At 39.9% G+C, this 25,079-nt stretch overlaps 1 protein-coding gene across 1 annotated transcript in view; it reads right to left on the reverse strand.

Annotated features, from left to right (window-relative positions):
* The window catches only part of ITGB1 (integrin subunit beta 1), a 45,425-nt gene extending 32,834 nt beyond the window's left edge, over positions 1-12,591 (reverse strand). Inside the window, exon 1 of the mRNA XM_059184219.1 lies at positions 12,411-12,591. The gene's annotated coding sequence lies outside the window, so the exon portion shown is untranslated. The remainder of the gene's footprint in view (positions 1-12,410) is intronic.
* Between the last annotated feature and the right edge of the window lie 12,488 nt (positions 12,592-25,079).

Consider the following 25,079-nt stretch of genomic DNA (forward strand, 5'->3'; position numbering starts at 1 on the left):
GAGCATATAATGCCTTTGTTTTAGAACCCAGGAAGGTGAGATGCTTGAGGGACTTCTAGGAAGGTTACCTACAGGAAGGTAAGACATAGGTCTTGATCTCAGGAGATAAGTCAGGGTTAGAGATGACAGATTACCCCAGAATGGCTGCCACAGAGGCAGCAACTGAAACTATGAAAGTAGGAGGCCGTGAAGGAAAGAATACTCAGGAAAAGAGGCGGGCTCACGAGGTGAGGACCCAGGAGAGGGTACTTGGATGGAGCCCGGGGCATCCTCGGAGCAGAGAGGACAGCATCCAGCCCGCAAGGGAGTGCGTGAGCCTGAAGAGAGGTGCTTCTCTCAGTCGGTGCAGGCCAAAACAGCCTAGGTTTGTTCTGAAAGCAGAGCCAGGACGACTGCAGGGCGGGGAGGAGGTAGGGTTCCAGGGGGAGGTCCTGGGTACAGGTGGCGGCATTGCAGAGTGGCACTCAGGGCCCAGACTTAACAAAGGCACCACCACTCCTCTCACTGGGAATGACTTGTTCACCCCCATCTTTCCTGATGGGTTCCAGGCTTCAAGAAGACAGGGCCTTGGTGTGTCTTATTCTGAGACAGCAAGCACCAGAGCCACTTGGCACAAAGTCAATGTTCAGAAATTTTTGCTGAACTGTATTAAACTGTATGGTGTTTTTTCCCAACATTACTCAGAAGCCCAGCAAAGAAGAGTTTCTCAGAATTATTTTGCAGATTCTCTTTAATTAGAAAACAGTTACTATAGACACCCTCGTAATACCAATTTTCAATTAATTTAGGTATATACAGCCAACTTAAAACCAGACGTAAAATGCTTCATGGTCCTGGCTCTTATATGTTATGAACCAAGATTAACTTACACATACAAATAAAACCCGGCACCAAAATAATGACAACTCAGTTACAAGGTAGTCAACCAGATGATCCAGATGTTGGCCGCTTATTACCATAATTATTAGCACAAAAGCACAACATTTTTTATCAGCTCTGTAGCTCAAATCGCTGAGACACCTCCCACAGATCCTCAGACTCCCATTGGAACTCACTGAATTAATCCATTGGTTTCCAAGGCAAGCGTGGGCGGGCGGGGAGGAGGACAGGCTGTGCGGACAGTTAACAACACAGAAGAGGACAAAGGCAAAGGACTAGAGATCAGGAGAGGCAGGTGAGAGAAAAAGGGGCTCCTGCACACAGGGGAGGGCAGAGCCAAAAAGGAAGGACGGATTTAACATTGCAGAGACAGGTAAAAAGTTCTAAGCAAGGATAAGCTATGGGCAATTACTTGAGCCAGAGTTCCTTCTGAAAGCAGAGGCTGAGAGACAAAAACAGGCCTGCAGGCGATTTTTATTCAAAGGTGACCCCAGGGAAAGACATAGATACTGAAGAGAGTGAACCAAGACTGCCAATTCAGGAGACTTCTTTGCCATGTGGGTCCCTGGGGGCTTGACCTGGCTGAGTTTTGAGAAGTGCCCAGAGAGTCTGTTCCGAGGAAGGTCTATGTAGAGAAGTACATTTACTAATTCCAGTCCCCACAGGTAAGTCTGCCCGAGGGGCACTCACTTCCCCCACACTTCCAAGAACTACGGGGCATCTGCCCAGAAGTCTGCACCAGCTTCTCGCCTGACCATCACCCAAAAGAATGCCCAGGAGGAGCCTGAGGCAAGATGCAGTTAGCCAAAGTGAGTCATAACACTAACTGCTCCCAGCGGCAGTGGCTGGAATCAGAGAAGAGGCCAGGAGGAGGTGAGAAGGACAGCAGAGGTCTCTAGCGCAGTGCTCGAAGGCAACCAGAGTTGAAAAAGTCAAGAAAACTGCTAGACCAGAATGTGAGAGGTATTACCTGCCTGTATTCTTGAAGACTCCTAATGATGGCAAGAACTGGGGAGGTGATTTAAGTCAGATACATACACTAAATCAAATATAAACAATCTTTGTTTTCAAAATTTAGTGTTTAAGATACAAGGAGCTCTTATCCATCAACTACAGATGCATGAGGCTGACTTGTCTTATGAATTGCCATCTCCCCTAAAAGTCAGTGCTCGGTGTTCTCTCTATATTGAGCACATTATCTTACTATTTAATAAAGACACTAAAGATAAAGATGACTAAAAATATTCCAAGGTATCCCAAAAAAAACAAAAACAAAACCAGGAAGCTTAAGGAGGGCAAGCAGTATACCATAACACGGTAACATAGAGCCGAGGGCACCAACTTGGAGCCAGAATGCCTGGATGCAAATCTCTGAAGTAACTTAATTTGAAGGTTTTGTTTTTTTCAACTATAATCGTAACCAGAAAATTTTGGATTAATGCACTTCGGGGAGAAACAAGATCTAGAAGAAAGGATATGTGTTAGAAATAAAACAACTGTAAACAAGATTAACATTCATTGTTATAGTCACTCAGAAACTTATCTAGATACATTATTATCAAAAGATCATTATACTGTATGACAATAAGGTTTAATGAGATGCTATCATATTAGACACCAATTATATTAACAATATAATTACAGTCTTATTTTAGGTTCTACATCTAGGAAGGATTATTCTAATTAATGTGCTTTCTAACAATTTGTATGTGTTTTCTATTACTACATTAGACAAAATACAGATAATTCTGAACCTGAGTATCAGAGACTACCTTAAAAAAAGAGATCATGGTAGGAGATGACATACCTAAAAAAAATACAGGGAGAATGACTCGAGGCTTCTTCTGTCTAGGGGAAGTAAAGAGGAGAGGCTAAAAGAAAGGAAACTTCCCTGAAAAGACCTCTTACTACTAAAAAAGGTGAATCCCAATACTGTGTACCAGTGGGATTCCAGCCATGGGTGGCTGCCCACTGAAGACTACAAAGAAAAAGAGGAAGAGTGGTATGCTTAAAGATCCAGTAGGCATACAGCAGGCACAGACAAGAATAACACAGTACACTGAGTTTTGAGGATTTAGGGTCATTTGTAACAAAAAGTTATCTCATTTTTATTTCAACACTTTCAAATGACTACAATAGTAGCAATAATGATAAAAATAATTATCTGTGCAGCTAGAAATGATATTACCTTTGGCTTACAGATGAGGAAACCAAATTACTGAGAGGTAAAATAACCTCTCCAGGGTCACACTGGTGGAAGGGAAATCAGACCATCTGAATTACATACAAGCTATCACCTGGTCTGTGCTTCATTAAACTCTAATTTTTTGAAGGCCTATTCAAGTCACTATTTAAAAAAAAAAAAAAAAAGAAAAGAAAAAGAACATCCTTCCAGTGTGAGAATAGACTCACAGCATAAAAGTAGAAAGGGTTTATAATGTTCTGTGAGTTTATTTCTTAGTCCCTCAAACTGAATGGAGGCCAAGAAAAGTTAATTTAGCTGGCAAATTTCAATACTGAGTACAATATTGAGTGTACCCATAGATTTTGTGCCTCGATTTCTACAGAGGTGTTTTACCCTAGTATTACTTTTTACCATATTCAAGTTTACCTATAAGGTCATAATTCATTCCTTAAACAATAAATCATCTTAAGCACCTCCTCCAAACAATTTCGTTTTAGTGGTTAACAGCCTAACTTTGTGCATTGTTCCCATTGTCAAAAACTGTACAGAATTATTTTAATCTCCACTCTAAACTCACCTTTATTCACCAAAGTGTGGTTTTATGTACTATTCAAACTTCTAAATACACACGTATTTAATAACTCACGTGGCATTTCCTTTTACATTTACAGATAAAATCTTTAGAAACTTTAAAGTACTGTATTTGTAGAAATTGAACAATTACAGTTTAGAGAAAAATTACTTTAAAAGATGTGGTGAGTTAAATTTATTTCAAGTTTTTAAATAAGTTCCCCAAAACCCAACCAGTATAAAAAGTCATCCACAAAAAATTTCTTCCTATCAAATCCTTGCAAAACGGTATATTTTTATTTAACACAACTTATTAAATTTAAGTCAGCAAATACCTATCGCAAATCTACTGTGCAGACAAAGCCAGACTAAGTGACAAAGCTAGGATATGAACCTAGGTCTGAGCTCAAGCTTTCAATAGAAGTAGGTTTCTAATAAAAAAGGTTAATGGTTTTTACCTTTCAAATACTCTCTTTTGGACAACAGAATTTGCTTCCTTTTTAATGTCATAACATTTTAAAATCTTTTCACCTAAAAGTAGAAAAGATTAGGATAACTACATTGAGGTGTATCATAAATCTCTCCTAAAAATATAACAAAGCTGTATTCATCCCAAGCCTGTCCCACCATCATTATTTTCTATATCTGCTCTTAAAAGGGAAAAAACAGTCCTATAAAAGAATAACATTTAAAAATCAATACAGGGCGCCTGGGTGGCTCAGTTGGTTGAGCAACTGCCTTCAGCTCAGGTCATGATCCCTAACTTCCAGGATCGAGTCCCGCCTCAGGCTCCCAGCTCCTTGGGGAGTCTGCTTCTCCCTCTGACCTTCTCCTCCCTCATGCTCTCTCTCACTCATTTTCTCTCAAATACATAAATATAATCTTTTAAAAAAAATCAATACAGAGCATAAAAACAACACAGAACCAAACTGAAAGCCTCAGAGAATTTACATGCAGCATTTCCCACTTCTCCCCATACAGCGGGCAGTCAGATGGGGGAGCCCAAATGGAAGGTGCTCAGAAATCCCACTTATCTCTAGTCCATCAAATTTGAGGGTGAGTGTGGGGATGCATTCCTCTAGGGCAAGAGCATCTTTCCCCTAGAGGAAGAACAATTAGAACTCAGCATTTTATTTCCCTCTCTCTGGCAGGAAGAGGTATGCGCTGATGACCATGAAAGTGTTTATGACCCAAATATGAAGGCAGAATTAATGATTAACAAAACTTAGAAAGGATGAAGAAGAAAGAAAAAACAAGAGGAAATAAGAAAGAGGCCAAGTTCTCCAAGGCAAAGATACAACTTATAGAACAGCAGTCTGAACTAGAAACCTTTCAACAATTCACTACTCCTGCCAGAAGAAAAAAACGTGCTTTTTAAGAGCACCAACTCTTTCTTACCCAACAGCAACCTCCACCTGAAGCTAATGAACTCAAAGGCAAAGATTAAGCTGCTCCAAAGCAACAGGCTCACAAAACAATCTGAAACCTGAGAACAGCCCATAACAGGACTAGATACTTTAAGAAAATGACAATAACAGACTGAAGCAAAATTCATCACTAGGAACTGGTCTACTCACCTTCTCCGAGGAAACATGAATATGGAAGATCAATCACCGTCACCCACCATCCAGCCCACAAGTGCACAGGAAAGATAAAGAACGGATATACTGCATGTTGGCATATAAAACGCCTCAAAGATAAATCGGTTGGGGAGGAGGGTGCAGAACTTAATTAGGAAAAACTTCTACAGAAGAAAAAATGAAGGGAAGTGAAGAATCTTATCTGCAAATAGGAGAAAACTGAGATGAATGTATTATACTCTTGAAGGAATGTAGAAAATCTCAATAGGTCTCACAGGGATCAGTCAAAAACAATAAGATCATAGAACTAGAGGAAAAGCGTACAGAACTCAGGGAGGAAACTTAAGTTGAAATCCTTTACAGAACTCATAAATACCAGGAACAGGAACAACACAACACAACGAGCATGCTTGAGAAAAACCACACAGAATTCAAAGTAATTCAGGCCAGTCAGAAACACGATGGAGCCAACAGTGATCTCATAAGCAGGTCACTGGTATACTACCACCACCCCTCAAAAAGGAGAACCTACATGAAAAATGGGAGGAAAAAAAAAGAATTGGGAGCTTTCCTGCCAGTGAACTGAGGAGATTTGGGGAGAGTGGCACTTCCGGTGGCTGCCCTATGCCTCCCCTCCATCTGGCTGTTTATGAAATACATCCTTTTATAATAAACTGCTAACCTGGTTTAAAAAAAAAAAAAAAGTATTAAACTAAAAACTCAGTGAGGCGGCATTAATAAACTCAAATCTAAAGGACAGACTTAAAATACAAGAAGACACTTGAAACAAAACTATCAAGCCATACATAATATTTTAAAGCCTGATTCAAAATGAGCATGGAAAGTTGCCTGAAATTAATTCTTCCAAGCTCCCTTGCGCTGGACATTACCTAGCAACTGATATTTTTCAAACCAGCCTAGTGAGCTGTTCTTCTCTACACCTGCTACAGCTACAGATTTTGCCCTTCCTTGAATGGAGAAAAGAGTAGGTTAGTAATGGTTTTGTTTGAGAAATTTTACTTTGGATTAAGTTTATAAAGATAATTGTAAATGGAGCTAGCAAAACACGTTAACCATCCTGGTAATGGTATCAAAAAAGCACTTGTTTACCATCTGTTCTACATTATTTTAATTAAGAAGAACTGTAAAGTATGTTCCCAAATTGTGTGATTTTACCTACTTTTAGGTGGATCACTCCAAAATTCTCACTTGATCAAAAGCTTAATAACTTTTGACTATACCTTTTGCCACAGCTCCTCTCTGCCCTGTAGAGTGGAACAAGCACAGCGCTAGGTCTATTTTAAATATATAACAAATGTTTTAAAAACTAAACATAGGGAGAAACAAATCTCTCATTGTAGTCAGCACAAAGCTGGAAATAATACCTACCTCAGAACTGTTCCAAAAGTAAAATATGATCATCAGTGTAAAAGCTCTTAGCAATACATATTTTTATGGTGATCTGCTGGTCACATTTTACTTAATTACTGAATTTGCTTCCTGCTTTCCAACTCATTCACTAGTCACAGGCTTCTAATGGTAAGAACCTGAGTGACTACTTAATAAACGGTTTTCAATCCTTTTAAAACCGTGCTCCTTTAACAAGTACAAATCTATTCCCTATTGTATTTTGGGGGTTTTTTCCTTAATATAACAAATGTACTTTTTCAAACTAAAACCTCCTCCTCCAGCAATGAAGTATGACCTACCATGACCTCCTCCTGAGAAGCACTATAATAATATGAAAAAAATCATACATTAACTATAAAATATTTGAGCACCACTAAATTACTATTCTGAGTTTCACAAAGAGTAAGAAAGTTTACTCATATATTCACCCAATAAACATTTATACACTGAATGTTCCTAATAAATTTTTCATGTAAATACCTTCCACATCATCCACTGAAACTACATTCCCTACCATAAAATAAAAATGCTAACTTTTCTTCTTTTTTTTTTTTTTTTTTTTTTTTTGGCTTTCACTGGCTCTTCATCTCTTTACCAACCACAATAAGCAGAATTAACTACTCCTTTCTTCATGGTACTAAAACATCTTCTTAAGTGTCTAGGATAGTAAATGACAAACCCTCAGTTTCAGTGATGCTCAATAATACAAACTTCTATCATAACTAAATGTACTCATGTCTGTGAACCACTTCAAGACTAGAGGGAGGACAAAATCCAGGCCTTCAACAGATGTGTGCACACGTACACATGTGTGCACGAGCACACACACGTCGAGTTGTCAAACAGTATTGCTAAATTAGACTGAATTCTGCCTTCTACTTATACTGTCCTTGGAATAGGTCACCCATCTATTGTGCATATCTTTGTTCATACCATTCCAGGCTCCTTTATAAAGCATTCCAAAACCACTTAAGCCAAAGGCTGATCTTTTTCTCAAAAAGTACTACAGAAAATTATCTGGTATAGTACCTTGTGTAAAATATTCTTTGGTACTTGTTATGTTTTCCTAGATTAAACACAACTTATCCTAACTAGATGACATACTCAACAGCAAAGACCATGTCAACCGCTTGATCTACAACCACTGAGCACAGCATTTTTCAAATAACTGGCACTCAGTACACTGACGGATTAAAAGGTAACACAGAGCAGAGTTACATCGGACGAGAGCTCACAATAATAGATGTGGCTGGTCAACGCGGGCAGGTTTTCTTAAAGCAATAATCTGCCACAGCACCCCTCCTCTCTGGTGACACAAGAAAATGGATGATCGTGGGAGAAGAGGGGCACTTCACACTGCCTGGGGTGAGTGGTAGCTATCCTTGAACTCACAGAATGACAGAAGGAAACCTACAGACCACTTCTTGATGGTGTAGCTGCAGAAACCAAAGCCCCAGAAGGCAAAGTATTCCAGCCAAGGTCATAGAGGAACTCAGCTGCACAGCTTACACCGAAACCCAGGTTTACCACCTCCCAATCACAAAGCCTTTAGTATATCAAACAGCTCTTCTAATGATGAGTCTAAAATGACTAGTAAGTCTTTTTGTCTTTACCTCAAACATGTCAATCACAGAAAAAACTCCCGAAGACCCAAATCACTCACTAAACTGTCACACAAAGGAATTAGGAATTCAAAGAAACGGGGGCAGGAAATGCTTCCCTGGATTCCTTTTCCTCCAACCAGCCCTAGACTGTTTATAAGTGTTCCCAGGCCTTCTGCCTGGCCCCCTTTCACTCTGCATACTCTCCTTTGGTGTTTTCAGCAGCAGCCCAGAGCTTCAACTAGCACTTACAGATTAAGAATCCCAGAATCTGAATCTCCCAACCAGACTTCTTGTTCTGAGCTCATTATCTCTGTATTCAACTAAGCTCCTGGACATCTCTACCAATGTCACTTTTAAAAACACTCAGCGTTATAAATACATCATTTCCCTTCCTTCGAGTCAACCAGTACCACCCCGTTGCGATCATACTGCCTGTCCTGGGAAATGACACCACCTAACCAGAAACCTGTGTCACTCTGGGTATCTTTCGCCTCTCTTACTTGAGACATCAAGTCTCATCAGTTCTCCCTCCTGAATACAGCAGTGCTTGTATCCACACCCAAAGCACCCCCTACATCAATGATTTCCAAAGCTTTTTGATCACTCACTTGTATCATTGAAAAAATTTCTGAGCTAATATATACCCAAAGTATATGTTTATTTATAAGTTAAAATACATGTATTTTTATAGCAATATAGTAAGATATTAAAAATAACAAAAATTTTAAACTTTAAATAAGATTTAAAATATATATATGTGTGTATATATGTATGTATATGTATATATATGTGTGTATATATATATATATATGTATATATGATATTAAGCCTGTATTTTCTTCCTATATTTCAATCAGTCATTTTATACATCCCTGGGGTCTAGGAACTTGTACTTTAGAGATGTATAATGACACTAGTCCAGGCAGTAAAACATATATACATATACATCTATATGGGGGGGTGTTTATTTAGGTATGTAGCATGGATATTTGAAGCCATTTCTTTTTACTCATACACACATATTTCAAGATGATATACACAATTTAGCATATTGCTAAATACAGTTAACCTTACCATCAAAGTCCACAAACCAAAAATTAAGTTTAAAGGTAGCTGACTTCTAAAAACTCACTCTGTATTATTTTATAAACGTAACTCTGTAAGTCTTACAATTAGCCATCTCTGTGAAGAAGAGAAATTTAAGAGTACAGTTTGGCTCCTTTTGCACACGGTTCCTAAAGAAGAGATACCACATTTTTTTCACCTACCCACTAAGGTTGCTAATCTTCTGGGTTTTGTGGACTGCACCTCCTTTAACCCAAGTACATACCATAGTATTTTTTCAGCTTTCTACATCTATATATACTGCTACCATTTCAGGATGCTGAAGACTAATGTACTCTTCCTTACTCCTATCCCTGTCAACCCATCGCCCTTCCCCAAGACTCCCCCTACAACATACAACCAAAGTTAGAACAGACCTACTAATACAACAAGAGACATTTACACATTTGCACAATACAGTCCTATAGAGTTCTACCTACAACCTAATGCATCCTAACTTTCCATGCATAGTGGGGAAATCTTCTAAATTTAACAGTCCATATAAATCCTCAGACACTTTCGGCTTGTTACACATTCAGAAACTGAAAATCTCAGCACTCAGAAGTTCTGCAACTTTGAACAGGCAGAAGATGTTTCATCTCATTATTCCAGGAGTGTAGTTAAGAGCAGACCAGTGCACCAACCGAATATTAAAGAAAAATATTTTTCTGAGGTAGACTATTATACTACTCCCCCCATGCTGTACGCCACTATTTATTTGGCAAGAATCCGAATAAAGCTATTATGTGGCAAGCATTCCATTAAAACTAGCACATTAAACTGATTAATTCTATTACAAAGTGACCAGATGTCCCCAGAGAAGCTCCCGGAGTTACGAAGTTATCGTTAACAATAAAGAACTCCATTTTCATTCAGTGATGGAAACTGGGGCCAGATTTTAATTATACTGACTAGAAAGTTAAGGGAAAACTACATGATTGTTAAAATTACTAAATGTAGCAGTTTTCAATATTGTTGATTCTATACTTTTTCATATACAGATTATTGGAGATATTATAATAACATAAAATCATCATAATATAGAATTTAGCATTATTTTAAAAAGTGTTAACATTACAAAAAAAGTATTTCAGGTGTGTGAAGCCAACATAGATGCCTTAATTTGGAGTTGACTTGCTTTCTGTTTACAGAAATATTAACCACATCCCCTGTCTTTTTAGCTAACATTCTCAGAACATCTTCCATTTTATACCGAATTTTAGGATAAATTAATGGCTCTTTCCTCAGAGACCTGTCTCCAAACTACTGATTTGTTTCTTCCATTTCCTGTGTATCACTTCATTATCTTAAGTCACTCATTTAATATTGATCAATGAACAAAAACTATTTAAAAATATGAACACTGTAGTGGAATTCTTATGTCCTATCTCCTCTGCATGTAGATGTCCCCAAATATAGAATAAGCTAAACTTCATCTAAAATTTCTTAATCATTTCTAAATGTGGTCTATTAATATAACCTAAGGGTATACATTAAAAAAGATGCCTAATCAAAATTCATTTCACATTATTTTTGCACCATCAAAACAACAAAAAATAACCATCCAGTAATTCTACCCACATAAATATCTATGTGGACTGAGCCCCAAAGAAACCTTGCTAATGATGTTATCAATTACATCCTGAGTTTTTTTCTAAAAATCTTTTTAATATATCAAGAAGAGATGAAAAGAAGTCATATTTATTGAACACCTACTCGACTCTGAACTGTTTTATGTATTACATTGGATTTTCACAAGTATACCGTAGTTATGGAAGGCTCAAACATGGGCTCAGCCGCTAGACCCCATGGGTTCTCTACTCGCTAGCTGGACGATCACAGCCAAATTACTTAGGCTTCCTGTGCCTCAGTTTCTTCATTTGTAAAATAGGGATAAAAATGGCACCTACCTCATCGTATGGGTCCCAGGATAAAATGAGAAAATACAGGTAAAGTGCCTAAAGCTAAGCATGACCCACACTGCCCTTACTATAATAGCTACTTTTATTATTAGTGTGGATATTCTTGTTCCCATTTTACAGATGAGGAAATGGAAGCCTCAAGAGGGTAGTTTACTGTGCAAGATTTTGACTCCCAAACACAAATCTGGTTAAGTAAAAATGACTTCGGCATAAAATACTAGCCTTCTTAAAACCACAACTTGTTAGGAAGCCCAAGAATTGACACGTAGTAAGATGGCACCAGGAGCGGGTCGGGCACTGAATCTTGCGGAGCGCCTGGAACTCGCACTGCTGAGGGACCTCACACTCAAGTGCGGCCTCATAAACATTAAGTGGGGGAAAAAAATATATATATATTTTATATATATATATATATATATATATATATATATATATATGCCAACACCACGCCTTCCTTGCCTAGCGGCTCCAGGGTGCCAACTTTTGTCAGGGCCCACCCTACAATTCGTCCCAGGCCACAGGCCCTGAAGGCTGGGCCCAACTTCTGGAAGTTGGAAGCGAATTGCTCAACTCCACACCGCTCAGAGAAAAGTAGCCGGCTACAGGAATGGAAACAAAGGGAAACCGTCAAGGTTCGTTCAAAGTCCTACAGCGTCGAGTCCCGGGGAGGCCTCCACTCGCCTTCTCACCTGCGCGCGGCGGAGGCGAGGACGAAAACCTGGGCGCCGCGCGGGGTCAGCCCGCGCCACGGAGCCCAGGCCGCCAGCCGGGAAGGCTCGCTGCGAATCGCAGGTGTCCGAGGGGCTGCTCGCGCGCCCGGGTCCCCCGCCGACCCCGGCCCCGACGTGACAGCGCCCAGGCCCGCGACCTTCCCCCCTCGCAACGCGGCGGGGCTGGCTCCGCGCCTTCGGGCCGTCCGCGCCTGGGGAGGGCAAGAGGGGCCGCGGGAGAAGCCGGGAGCGCGGCCGTCCGCCCGGACTTCCTCTGCCGCCCCAGGGCAAGCATTCCGCCCCCACCCACGCCCCGGTCCCGGCGGCCGACCCGGCCCCGACGTCCCCCCCACGCGGGGCCGGGCCCGCGGCGGACCGCCCGAGGTCCCGCGGCACTCCGGAGCCCCGCGGCCGTCGCCTGCCCCGCCCCCCCTCAAGGCGCCTACTTTCTCCGGGCGGCGTCCAGGCCCCGGTGCGCTCGGTCCGGGCCTGCTGCTCCGCGGCTCCCGCTCGCTCTCTCCCGTGGGCAGGCGCGGCCTCCAGGCTCTCGGGCGCGGCGGGCTGCTGCGGCGGCTCCTCCTCCTCCTCCTCCTCCTCCTCGGGGGTGGGAGGAGGAGACTCGGCGGCCCGGCGCCGCCTCCCGGCAGGAAACGACCCCCGCGGCACCGCCTCCTCCGCGCGGCCGATCCTGCTCCTCAGGCCGCTGCCGCCGCGCTCTCCCTCCGGAAACGCATTCCTGCCTGGACGCGTCAGCCGCGCCGGAGGCGAGGAGGTGGCGGCGGGGCGGAGGAGGAGGCAGGAAGACCGCGGCCTGGACAAAGGAGTGGGGCGAGAGGGCCTGGGGCAGTCGCGGGGGGCGGGGCGTGGGACTGGGCCGGCCTTCGCCGTGCCTCAGTTTCCTTTCCTGCCAAGGGACGGAAGCGTCGGGGGAGCCCCAGGGCTCCGCACGGCCCCGGCAAGCTCTCAGGCCCCTGTGAGGGAAGACTGGATGGGCCGCAGGGAACCTGGGGCGGGACTCCTTTCCGGGCTTACATTCTACTTCCCCAAAGCCACACCCAAAGGTCCCTTTAGCCCGGGATTGTCCCGGGAGCCGAGACAGCCACCTACCCTACAGGGCTTCGTGGGGCCCAAAAAGTTTCACTTCCGGAAGGGAATTCGCTGAAGTTAACCCTTTGTTCTGGAGCGATCGTTTGCTTGACTTGGGTCTATGAAGTGGTGAAGACAGGAAGGAGGGCGATGCCAAGGAAGATGGGTTTTTAGGAAAGTTTTAGAGAAAAAAGAAAAAAACTGGTGAGTGAGGGATCTGCTTTTGTTGGATTAATCTGGAAGTCCATTTATGGGGAACAGCGATAGGAGGAAAAGTTTCTTCCATATGAATGGAGTGTCTGTTCTCTTTCGCTTTTTTTTTTTTTTTTTTTTTTTTAGTAGGTGGAGATGAGTGCTGGAGAAGGAATAGTTGAAAGAGAAGGGAAACATTCATTATGAGACAGGCAGGACACATTTTGATAAGAGGATTGAAACTTGTACCACCCAACATCATACTGAAACCCAGTAATTCAGAATATGCTGCTGGCAAGCTGCCATCCCCTGAACAGAAAATGTTGTGCCCTGCCACCTGGCCAGCTTGCAGCACCCTGCTGGGAATAGAGTTCAAATAAGATTTGTGAAACCGAGAAGTAGTGTTTCACGTGGAGGAAATTAGAAGCGGAGATGCCCATTTGGCTGCCAATTTTAAATAAGAGAAAATAAAATAATCCTGCCTATGGAAAGTTTGCATTTTGCTCATCAGAAAAACAAATCTGTTAGATAATCTCTAAAGCGATTAAAGAAGAAATGAACATGATTTTTCCCACTTAATGGAGGACTTGAGGGTAAATGATGTTTCTGTATTACTATTCCAATAGTAAAGCTGCCACAAGACCTCAACATTCTTGGATTTAAAGAATCTGGGATTCTTGGATTGTTGGTTACACCACTGTTCAAAATTAATCAGAAGTAGCCTGGTCTCAACATGGGAGACTGAAGTTCAAAGATAAAACAGAATTGATTTGCTCTACATTTCCCAGAATTTTTTTCCCTATGTGTGATTTGAGGAGGCAATCTTTGCCAAAACAATATTATGAGGTTTAGATTTGTACAACCCTAAACTAAATTAGTTCAAGGGCAGTTGAATCATTTCTCTAATCCCAGTATCAAACACTGTTCCAGGGCACATGGTAAGGGCTCAGCTAATATTTGATAAATGCATAAAAGGTCCTTTTGCTCCCTTGGGGCCAGGTTAGAACATTTGGCTAAACTGAAGAATGAGTAGCAATTTATGTACAGAACTCCTGAGCCTTGAAAAAAAGAGAAATTAAAAAAAAAAAAAAAAAACATGTTATCTGAGAAAAACAGTAATTGGTCAGGAGTATGCTATACAGGTGATTTCATATAACTATTCATGAATAGTTGGCTAACTATGAAATTTATGACTACTTTAAAAAAAAGGATTGGTCTGTTTTACTATGCTGAACAGGAAGTCCTAGTAAGTAGGAATAGTGTAAGTCACACTGCTAGATCGTATCATGACAGGATATCTATTGGTACCATAACTTTCAAACAAATTACATTGTACCTATACTGTCTCCCAGTTATCAGTTGTCTTCTTCCATCTCATAAGTTGTTATGTCTGATAATTACAAGTTGGTCTTTCCTTTTTGTCACCATACTACTATATGTTCCTTGAAATGTACCTCTCTATTTGGGACACCTGGGTGGCACAGTTGGGTTAAGGATCCGACTCTTGGTTTCAGCTCAGGTCCTGATGTCAGGGTCATGAGATTGAGCCCCATGTCGGGCTCTGCACTCAGTGTCAGGTCTGCTTGGGTTTCTCCCTCCCACTCCCTCTTCTCTTCACCTACCCCTCTCTCTCCCTCTAGAATAAATAAATCTTAAAAGGAAAGCCATGTATCTTTATTATCTTTATTCACCTACTGTTTTCCAAAGCAAAGTTTCAATGTTGCTCACCTGCAAAGACAGTTGGATACAAAGCTTCCCTTCAATCTACCTTTAATCCCTACTTCCATGTATGATTAAAGGATAGGCTTACAAAAATGAAAGGAACCACTAATATTTAGTGAGGCACAAAACAAACTAAAGGTGCTTAGGAGCTCGATTATCTCTTTTAAACAGTGGGGTCACAGTTTGATTACTGACCTTTAGATCTAGCAGGTTATATTTAATCCCATGATTATGAAATCCAAGATGGGGAGTGAGTAAGTCGATTTTGGCTTCAAGAGTGGATAGCTGTGTTTCTTTTGCACTTTGAGCAGTCTTGGGACTTACCCTCTCAACATGACCCTGTTCAGTAAGCCACAAATCACCCCATGATTACTTGAAGGCTTTTCAATCTTTGGCAGTGGAAACAACCTTAAACAGTATAAACATTTATGGGCAAATAGTTTAGTATGTGTTCAGTTATAAATCATTTTCAAAGTACAATAAGCATCAGAGGATCCTGTGTGGTTAGAACAAAGGATAAATACTTGCATTGTAAGAACAGGAGTATTCCTAAGACCAAATGTTTCTTGGTGTTGGCTGTTGACTGGCACACTCTGGCACAATCCACACCAGATCTCTTTTAAATAAGCAGGGAGACTCTCTGTCCTGATATGCCCAAGATATCCAGAGTTTGTTGTCCAAGCATAATTATTAATAGCACCCCTTTCGTTCCCAAAATTACATCCGGATATGAATGGTAGATTCTATGGTCATCCAATACATAAGAGCATCCAGATAATAAGGAATGAGAAATAATTTTACAAACTCATAGGGAATCCATGGGGACACATTAAAAATCAAGTTCCAGATTTACAGGTGAAAACCAATTCTAACATCAATGATGGGGGAAAACTGTGGGGACGAGTGTGCTAAATGAAGGGGTTCCTAATAATGAAAGTGCCCCAATGGAGTTTTAATTGAGGAAAATCTTTGAAAAGTAGGCTGGTCGGTCAACAAGACTTGTGTTTTATTTATTTTTAAGATTTTATTTGTTTATTTACTTGAGAGAGAAAGAGAGAGAGAGACAGAGATAGGGAGGTCGGGGGAGAGGAGGGAAAAGCCAGCATGGGGCTAGATTGCAGGACCCTGGGATCATGACAGGAGCTGAAGGAAGACGCTTAACTGACTGAGCCACTCAGGCTTCCCAAGACTTGTGTTTTAAATATCATTATAAATGTATGTGATGGGTTCTGGAACAAATTGATTGACAGTGGCTAAGTCAACAGCAACTTTTCTAAGAACTATTTCTGCAGAGAAACCTAGATATGTTTTCCTCACCTGCCACCTCCAGTGAATTAGAAGATAATTCCTCTTTAAATATTAAAAAAGGGACAAAGATGAGCAGACGGGGAGAGAAGGAATAAAAGTCACTGGTGATTTGTCTTATAATACTAATGTAGACGAGCTTCTTAATCATAAATCTTATGAATCTTATGAAGAGCTTCTTAATCATAAATAACCCACCTTCTTTCCTAAGAAAAGATAAAAAGAAACTAAAATCACTCTATTAAAATGTGAATCTGTGTGCTTTGGTTAAAGAAATAGCAGTGGCCCTGGGAATTAACTGACTTTTAGAAAAACAAGAAAGAGTGAGACAGTCCTTCCAGTTCCTTCTTTTTCTGTCTCCAAATAGACAAATAACATGCAAATAATTCTATAATGCAGAGAAACTGGAAGTGCTTTTATTTTGCAACTTGTTTTTTTTGGCTTGGAGACTTTGATTTCATGAACAGTCCTCAATACCCTAATTGCCAGAGCCACCGTGAAAAATTCAGTTTGCTGCAAGGCAGCTACCAACTCTGTATACATCGTATGTGTCCATGTATTTGACTAGTTTGTCCTGAGTCTTTAGTTGGAACTTCACTCTTTTGCTTATTTAAAAGTAAAGTAGAAAATGTCAGAACGGTCTGACCTGATTTGCACTGTGTCCCTTATAACTCAGGCTAAGCTATTAAGTCTTTCCCTTTTCTAGATAACAGTTGCTGGATTATGGCTTTAAATAAGGGTCACTTAGAAGTGAGGCTGCCTCAAAGAGTTCTGCTTCCTGTTTTCCATATATAGCATCCCCATTTTTCTGTTGCTCAGTCCACAGAGTATGGCCTCCACTGGGTGTGAGCTCTCCCTGCCAGCATTCAGATGCTGAACATTTTTAAGAGCCCAGAGGGAGAAGTGTTTTTAGGCAGCTCTTTTCAGACACTGAGTTTCTTCAGCTGGAGAAGGGAATGTGCTTTCCCAAATAAGAATGAAGACTATGCCAAGTATAAGCAGTTGAATAGCCCTGGAGTTATTTTTGGGAACCAGGGTCATTCAGTTCGGGAAATGATGGTGCTACCCATGAGCTATGGCAAGTGATTAGAAAACATTATCTCTTTTTCTCACTTAACTTCTTTCGAGTATTGAGAAAATTTGCCAGTTTGGGTTAAGAGTAGCTTGATTTAGGCTGGATTCATTAGGGAGTGGGGAAGGCCAGTTTAGGCAGAAGGTATGTTTGTTTGGTTAGTAAAAGTGCCCTCCTCTCCAGATGAACCCCCATAACAAACCGCCAGAGATAGGCTTGTGCACCTCTGTATGGGAAACCGCAAATACATGAACCCCTAAAGTTGTAGACAGGATTTCCCTTATACGTATAGATCTGTATTTTTGAAGGTATTTCTGGTTTTAATGGAATCTTAATCCCAAAACATTAAGAATCAGTATTTTAAGCCCAGATATGATCAGTCCCTTTTATAGACCAAGAGCCTAAACAAGAACTTTCTTTTGTTGCCCTGGATTTTTGAATTGAATACTGATTAGTCTTATCTAAAACTTTTTTTTTTTTTAAGATTTTATTTATTTATTTGACACAGAGAGCTACAGTGAGAAAGGGAACACAGGCAGGGGAAGTGGGAGAGGGAGAAGCAGGCTTCCTGCCAAGCAGGGAGCCCGGTGTGGGGCTCAATCCCAGGATGCTGGGATCATGGCCCGAGCCGAAGGCAGATGCTTAATAACTGAACCACCCAGGTGCCCCTAAAACATATTTTTAAGCATCAAATAAAGGTCCAATATTTTGTTATAACAAGATATTCACTGCAATGCTATCTAACCTGTAGGAAGTAGAACAGAAAGTACAATAATTTGTAATCAAACCTCACAGCTAGAGTGTATGTATTTAATTTTCAAGGTAAAATAAACTTCAAAGAGAAACTAAAACTTTTTATTTCTTTTTTTTTAATTTTAATTTTTAAAAAAGATTTTATTTATTTGAGAGAGAGAGAATGTGTGTGGGCAGCAGAGGGAGAGGGAGAAGCAGACTTCCCGCTGATTGGGAAGCCCAATTCAGGTTTCTGTCCCTCAATCCCAGAACTCCAGGACCATGACCTAAGACTGAAGGCAGATGTTGAACTAACTGAGCCACCCAGGAGCCCCTAGAGCTGTTTATTTCAATCTCCAATTTACATACTGGAATTTAAGTGCCTTCACTTATATCTAAAAATTTTCTTGGTAAGAAAAATGTCAGGGCTCCTGAGGAGCTCAGTGGGTTAAAGCCTCTGCCTTCGGCCAGGTCATGATCCCAGGGTCCTGGGCTCTGTGCCTCTCTGCTCAGCAGGGAGCCTGCTTCCCCCTCTCTCTGTCTCCGCCTGCCTCTCTGCCTACTTGTGATCTCTGTCTGTCAAATAAATAAATAAAATATCTTTAAAAATGTATATTTTTAATTAGACTGAGAACAATTCCTAAACAAATTTTAATTCTATTTCCTAGGGATATTTTCCGTATAGCATTCAGAAGAACAAGCCCTGTGGCTTTTCTACTTTAGGATTTCTGCATTGTTGTTGGCTGATGTCATAGGCTTTTTGCTCTATGATCACAAGAATTCCCTATTTAGAACTGCTTATGGCTGCCACATGCCTAAAATGTCAACCAAACTGTTTTTCTTGTACAATCAGCTCAGTGGCTATGGAAATGAGATACTTCAATTTCACCAGTAGGGAGAAAAATATATACAAAAGACATATCTGGGGCGCCTGGGTGGCTCAGTGGGTTAAAGCCTCTGCCTTTAGCTCAGGTCATGATCTCAGGGTCCTGGGATCGAGGCCCCCATTGGGCTCTCTGCTCTGCAGGGAGCCTGCTTCCTCCTCTCTCTCTCTGCCTGCCTCTCTGCCCACTTGTGATCTCTGTCTGTCAAATAAATAAGTAAAAATCTTTAAAAAAAAGAGACATATCTGATAAAGGACTGTTATCCAGAACATATAAAGAACTCTTAAAACTTAACAGTGAAAATACAAACAACCTAATTAAAACTAGGCCAAAAACCTTAACAGATATTTAACCCAGGGAGATATATAGAAGGCAAATAAGCAAATGAAAAGATGTTCCACATCATAGGTCATTGGGAAATTGCAAATCACAACCATGAGACCCAACTCTACACCTATTAGAATAGCCAAAATCCCAACACTGATGACACCAAGCACTGGCAAGGCAATGGAACAAAAACTCTCTTTCGGGACACCTGGGTGGCTCAGTTGGTTAAGCAGTTGCCTTAGGCTCAGGCCATGATCCCAGCGTCCTGGGATCAAGTCCCACATCGGGCTCCTTGCTTGGCAGGGAGCTTGCTTCTCCCTCTGTCTCTGCCTGCCACTCTGTCTGCCTGTGCTCGCTCTCGCTCCCTCTCTCTCTCTGACAAATAAATAAAATCCAAAAAAAAACTCTCTTTCACTGCTAGTGGGAATGCAAGGTGGTATGGGCACTTTGGAAAAACAGGTTGGCAGGTTCCTACAAAGCTACACATACTCTTAACATATGATCCAACAATCACACTCCTCAGTAGCTACCCAGAGGTGGAAAAAACTGTGTCAAGACAAAAATCTGCACAGAAATATTTATAATAGCTCCATTCATAATTGCTAAAACCTGGAAGTAATGAAGATGTCCTCAATAGGTGAATTATGGATAAATAAACTGTACTTCCAGATGATGCAATATTATTCAATGCTAAAAAAGAAAAAGAAATGAACTATTAAGCCCTGAAAAGACATGGAGGAAATTTATATGCATATTACTAAGTGAAAGAAGCCAGTCTAAAAAGGTTTCATCCCGTATGACATCCAGGGGAAACTGATTAAATAAATTCTAATGCATCCATGGAATATAACAACCAGTAACTTTAAACAATAATGCATTGGACCTGAGTGTATGGCTATGGAAAGACCTTGATTATATATAATGGACGCATCATGAACAAGTTGCAGAACATATTATGGCATAATCCCCACTATGAAGTAGTAGTAGTAGTAGTTTCCACATTTAGCAGTGAAGAAACAGAATTGAAAGGTTATATTGAAAAACTAGGAAGTTACAGCACTGAGATTGGAACCCAGGCAGTCTGGCTCTGGAATCCAGATGTTTGTTCATTGCACTTTGCTATCTCTGATCCCTTGTGTAATTTTATAGACACATTGTCCGCCCTGTTACACCTCCACTGTGTCTAGGCAGGTAAGTCTGTCATTAGCCATGTTCTCTAATACCAGCATTTTCAATTTAAAAAAAGTGACATTTTCACCTCCCTCTATGTTACTTCTTGTCTATCTCTTCACTTATACATAAAAATACAAATAATTTAATATATATGACTATATTATATTTATATAAATAGTTTAACACATAATGAATATATATAAATAAATATATCTAAAAAGAAAGGGTGACATGAGATTCTGATTGTTATATATCAATGTAAATAAGCATATAAGTATAGCTAAGATTGTTCAAGCACATCATTCCAAATTTGGTCAGTTATTATTATTATTTTTTAGAGACTTTATAAGATTCTACCTTTCTTAAGGGGAGTGAGCATATCAATATACAAGTATTTATGTGTCTAACACAGAGCTTTACATATATGATTATACTGCTTCTCTTTACAATTAGGGTAAAATAACCACCCCTCTTCTTTGACCTCATCTTAATCCATCTCCCCTTTGCCCACTCTGCTTTAATCATGTTGATCTTTGCTCTTTTCCATGACTTCACTAGGTGTTTCCCTATCTTGGAGTTTTTGTCCTTGTCATTCTCTCTCCCAGAAATGCTTGTTCTTCATATGTCTACTTCCTTCTTATCAATCAGATCTTAGCTTCACTATGACCTCTTTAGAAGGTCTTCCCTACCTTCCAATCTAAAATATTTCCCCAGATCCTCTCCATCACATTACCATATTTTAATTCTCTGCAAGGCGTCAATTACTATCGATATTTTTCTACCCATTTTCTCTTTGTTTATTTTCTATCTTTCTCCACTAAAGTGCAAACTCCATGAGAGCAGCTAATTTGTCTGCCTCGCCCAGTTTCCAGAAGTACCTGACTCATGAGGGAGAGCAAACAATAGTTATTGAATGAATAAGTAAATATTTGTTCACTATTTACTTAACAACAAATATGATGGTTATTTCAATACCTTGTAAAGATTACAAAGTAACATTAAAGTAACATCTCAGAAAACAATTATTTAGTGTAGCTTTTATTCTTAATCTTGCTATTTAAAACATTTCATTTAATTCATAAAAACATGTAGCAAACTAGGAATGGAAGGAAATTACCTCAAAATGAAGGCAATTTATGAAAAACCCACAGCCAACATCATACTCAATGGTGAAAGACAAAGCTTTTCCTCTAAGATCACAAGTTAAGGATACCCATTTCCACCACTTCATTCAACACAGAATTGGAAGTCCTAGACAGTGTAATTAAGCAAGAGAAAGAAACAAATGCATCTGAAACAAAAGAAAGAAGTGAAATTATGATTGTTTGAAGAAGGCATGATCCAATTTGTAGACAACTCTAAGGATTACCTACACACACACACATACACACACACACACACACACACACGCAAAACCTGTTAGAACTACAAATAAATTCAGCAAAGTTGTAGGATACAAAATTAATACACAAAAATCACCTGTAGTGCATATATCAATCCAAAAAAGGAAATTAAGAAATCAATTCCATTTACGGTACCATTAAAAAAAAAATGAACTATTTAAGAGTAAACTTAATCAAGGAGGTGAAAGACTTATACACTGACAACTATAAAAGATTGCTGAAAGAAATTAAGCAAGACACAAATAAATTTAAAAACATCCCATGTTCATGGATTGCAAGACATAATATTGTTAAGATGTCAATGCAAAGCAATCTGTAGATTCAAAGCAATCTCTATCAAAACCCCAATGGCATTTCTTATGAATAGAGAAAAATTCATCCTAAAATCATATTGAATCTCAAGGGACTCTGAATAGCCAAAACAACCTTGAAAAAGAGAACAAAGTTGGAGGTCTCAAACTTCCTGATTTCAAAGCTGTAGTAATCAAAACAATGTGGTACTGGCATAGAGAGACAGACATACAGACCGATGGAACAGACTAGAGAGCCCCTAAGTCCCACATGGTCAAATGATTTTTGACAAAAGTGCCAAGACTCTTCTTGGAGAATGGAACAGTATCTTCAACAAACAGTATTTGGAAAATTGGGTATCCACATGCAAAAGAACAAAGTTGGATCCTTACTTTATACTGTATAGAAAAATAATTCAAGGGGTGCCTGGGTGGCTCAGCTGTTAATTGTCCGACTCTTGGTTTCAGCTCAGGTCAGATCTCAGGGTCTTGGGATCAAGCCCCATATCAGCCTCTGTGCTGAGTCTACTTTCTCCTCTGCCTCCCCTTTTATCCCCCCACCCCAGCTCGCACTCTCTCTCTTAAATAAATAAATAAAATCTTGAAAAAAAAAATTAAAAAACAAAAAACAATAAACAAAATCCCCTCAAAATGGATCAAAGACCCATAAACATAAGACCCAAAACTATAAAACTCTAAGAAAAAAACTTAGGGGGAAAGCTTCATGACATTGGATTTGGCAAGTACTGTTTGGACAAAAACCAAAGAAAAACCAAAAACCATAGGCAATAAGAGTAAAAAAAAAAATACTTCAATATTAAAACTTATATGCATCAAAGGATGCAATCAGTGGAATGAAAAACAACCTATAGAATGAAAGAAAATATTTGTAAATCATATATCTAATAAGGGAATAATATCTGGAATATATAAAGAACTCCCACAACTCAACAACAATAAAAACAAACCAATAAAAAAATGGGCAAAGAACTCAAACAGACATTTCTTTTTTTTTTTTTAAAGATTTTATTTGTTTATTTGACAGACAGAGATCACAAGTAGACAGAGAGTCAGGCAGAGAGAGAGAGAGAGAGAAGCAGGCTCCCTGCTGAGCAGAGAGCCTGACGCGGGACTCGATTCCAGGACCCTGGGATCATGACCTGAGCCAAAGGCAGCGGCTTAACCCACTGAGCCACCCAGGCACCCTCAAACAGACATTTCTTCAAAGAAGTTATACAAATGGCCAAAAAACATATGAAAAACTGTTCAATGTCATAATCATTGGGGAAATATAAATCAAGACCACAATGAGATGCCACCCTATACCCACTGGAATGTCTGCTATTAAAATGGGAAAAGAAAAGTTTTGGCAAGGATGTGAAGAATTTGGAAACTTTGTGACTATTGACAGGAATGTAAAATGGTGCTACGGAAAAAGATGGCGGTTCCTAAAACATGAAAAATAGAATTACCACGATTCAGCAATTCCACTTCTGGGTATACCTACATACCTAAAGGAACTGACAGCAGAGTCTCCAAAAGACATTTGTACACCTATGTTAAAAGCAGCATTATCACAACAGGCAAATGAGGAAGCAACACAACCGTCCATTGGTGAATGATTCAATATACAAAATATGGTATATAATACAATGTTATTCACTCTTAAGAAGGGAATTCTGACACATACTAAACAGAGAGAACCTGAGGAATATCATGCTAAATAAAATAAGCCAGTCACAAAAGAGACAACTATTGTCTGAGTCCACTTTTTGGATGTACCTAGAGTAGTCAGATTTATGAGACAGAAAGTAGAAATGTGGTTGCCAGGGGCTAGGATGCTGGGAGAATGGAGAGTTGTAAACAACCACAAATGAGTATAGAGTTTCAGTTTTGCAAGAGAAAGAGTGTTCTGGAGATTGGTTATGCAACAATGTGAATGTGCTTAATATGGTTGAACTATACACTTAAAAACAGTTAAAATGGTCCATTTTATGTGTATTTTGCCACAATTTTTTTTTAAAAAAGGTATATTTCCCAGTTCAATACACTGGAAAGACCTAGAAACAGTAATAACTTAGAAGCAATGAATACTCCTGGTGTCCAAATTGTAGTCTACTGGAAATTCCCCACTAGTTCTCTAATTGGGAAATGATTGGAAAATGAGTGATTACAAGCCTGAAATAGGAAATATATGAGATGGATTGAGACTGTGTGTGTGTGCATGCACATGCACCAGAAACCAAAGAAACCATCAATGGTTAATTAGGTTATATCAAAAGGACATAGCCAGAAGAAAAGATCCTTCCAACTGTCCAAGATGGGACAGCTTGAACATCTAAAAGGAAAAGCGACTACACTTTATTCAAACACATTGAATTTATAAAAGTTTATAAATTCATGATTTTCAAGAAAGATAAAATAGGAAAGTTAAATTTAAAAAATGAACAAACAACAGTGTTTTTTAAAAAAGGAAAAGAAAAAAAGAAACCATCTTTTATCACCACTGGAGATGGCCAGAGAACTCACTTCTTGGGCTGGAAACTGTTAATTAGGAAAGAGTTCAGCATTTATCTTGCTTTTCCTGTTTTGATTAATTGACAAAGTATCTAAATTGATGCATTTGATTATGCAAAACTTTTTTTTAAAGAAGAATACAGGGGCATCTGGGTTGCTCAATCGTTAAGCATCTGCCTTTGGCTCAGGTCATGATCCCAGGGTCCTGGGGTCCAGCCCCGCATCAGGCTCCCTGCTTGGTGGGAAGCTTGCTTCTCCCTCTCCCACTCCCCCTGCTGGTGTCCCCGCTCTCGCTGTGTCTCTGTCAAATAAATAACTAAAAAAAAAAAAAAAAAAAAAAAAAAAAAAAGAAGAAGAATTACAGCCAAAAGAACGATAAAAGTAGAACAGACAAGAGGAAAGATAAAAGTAG

This window comes from Mustela lutreola, chromosome 8, assembly GCF_030435805.1.
Source record: "Mustela lutreola isolate mMusLut2 chromosome 8, mMusLut2.pri, whole genome shotgun sequence".
NCBI classification, from domain to species: Eukaryota; Metazoa; Chordata; class Mammalia; order Carnivora; family Mustelidae; genus Mustela; species Mustela lutreola.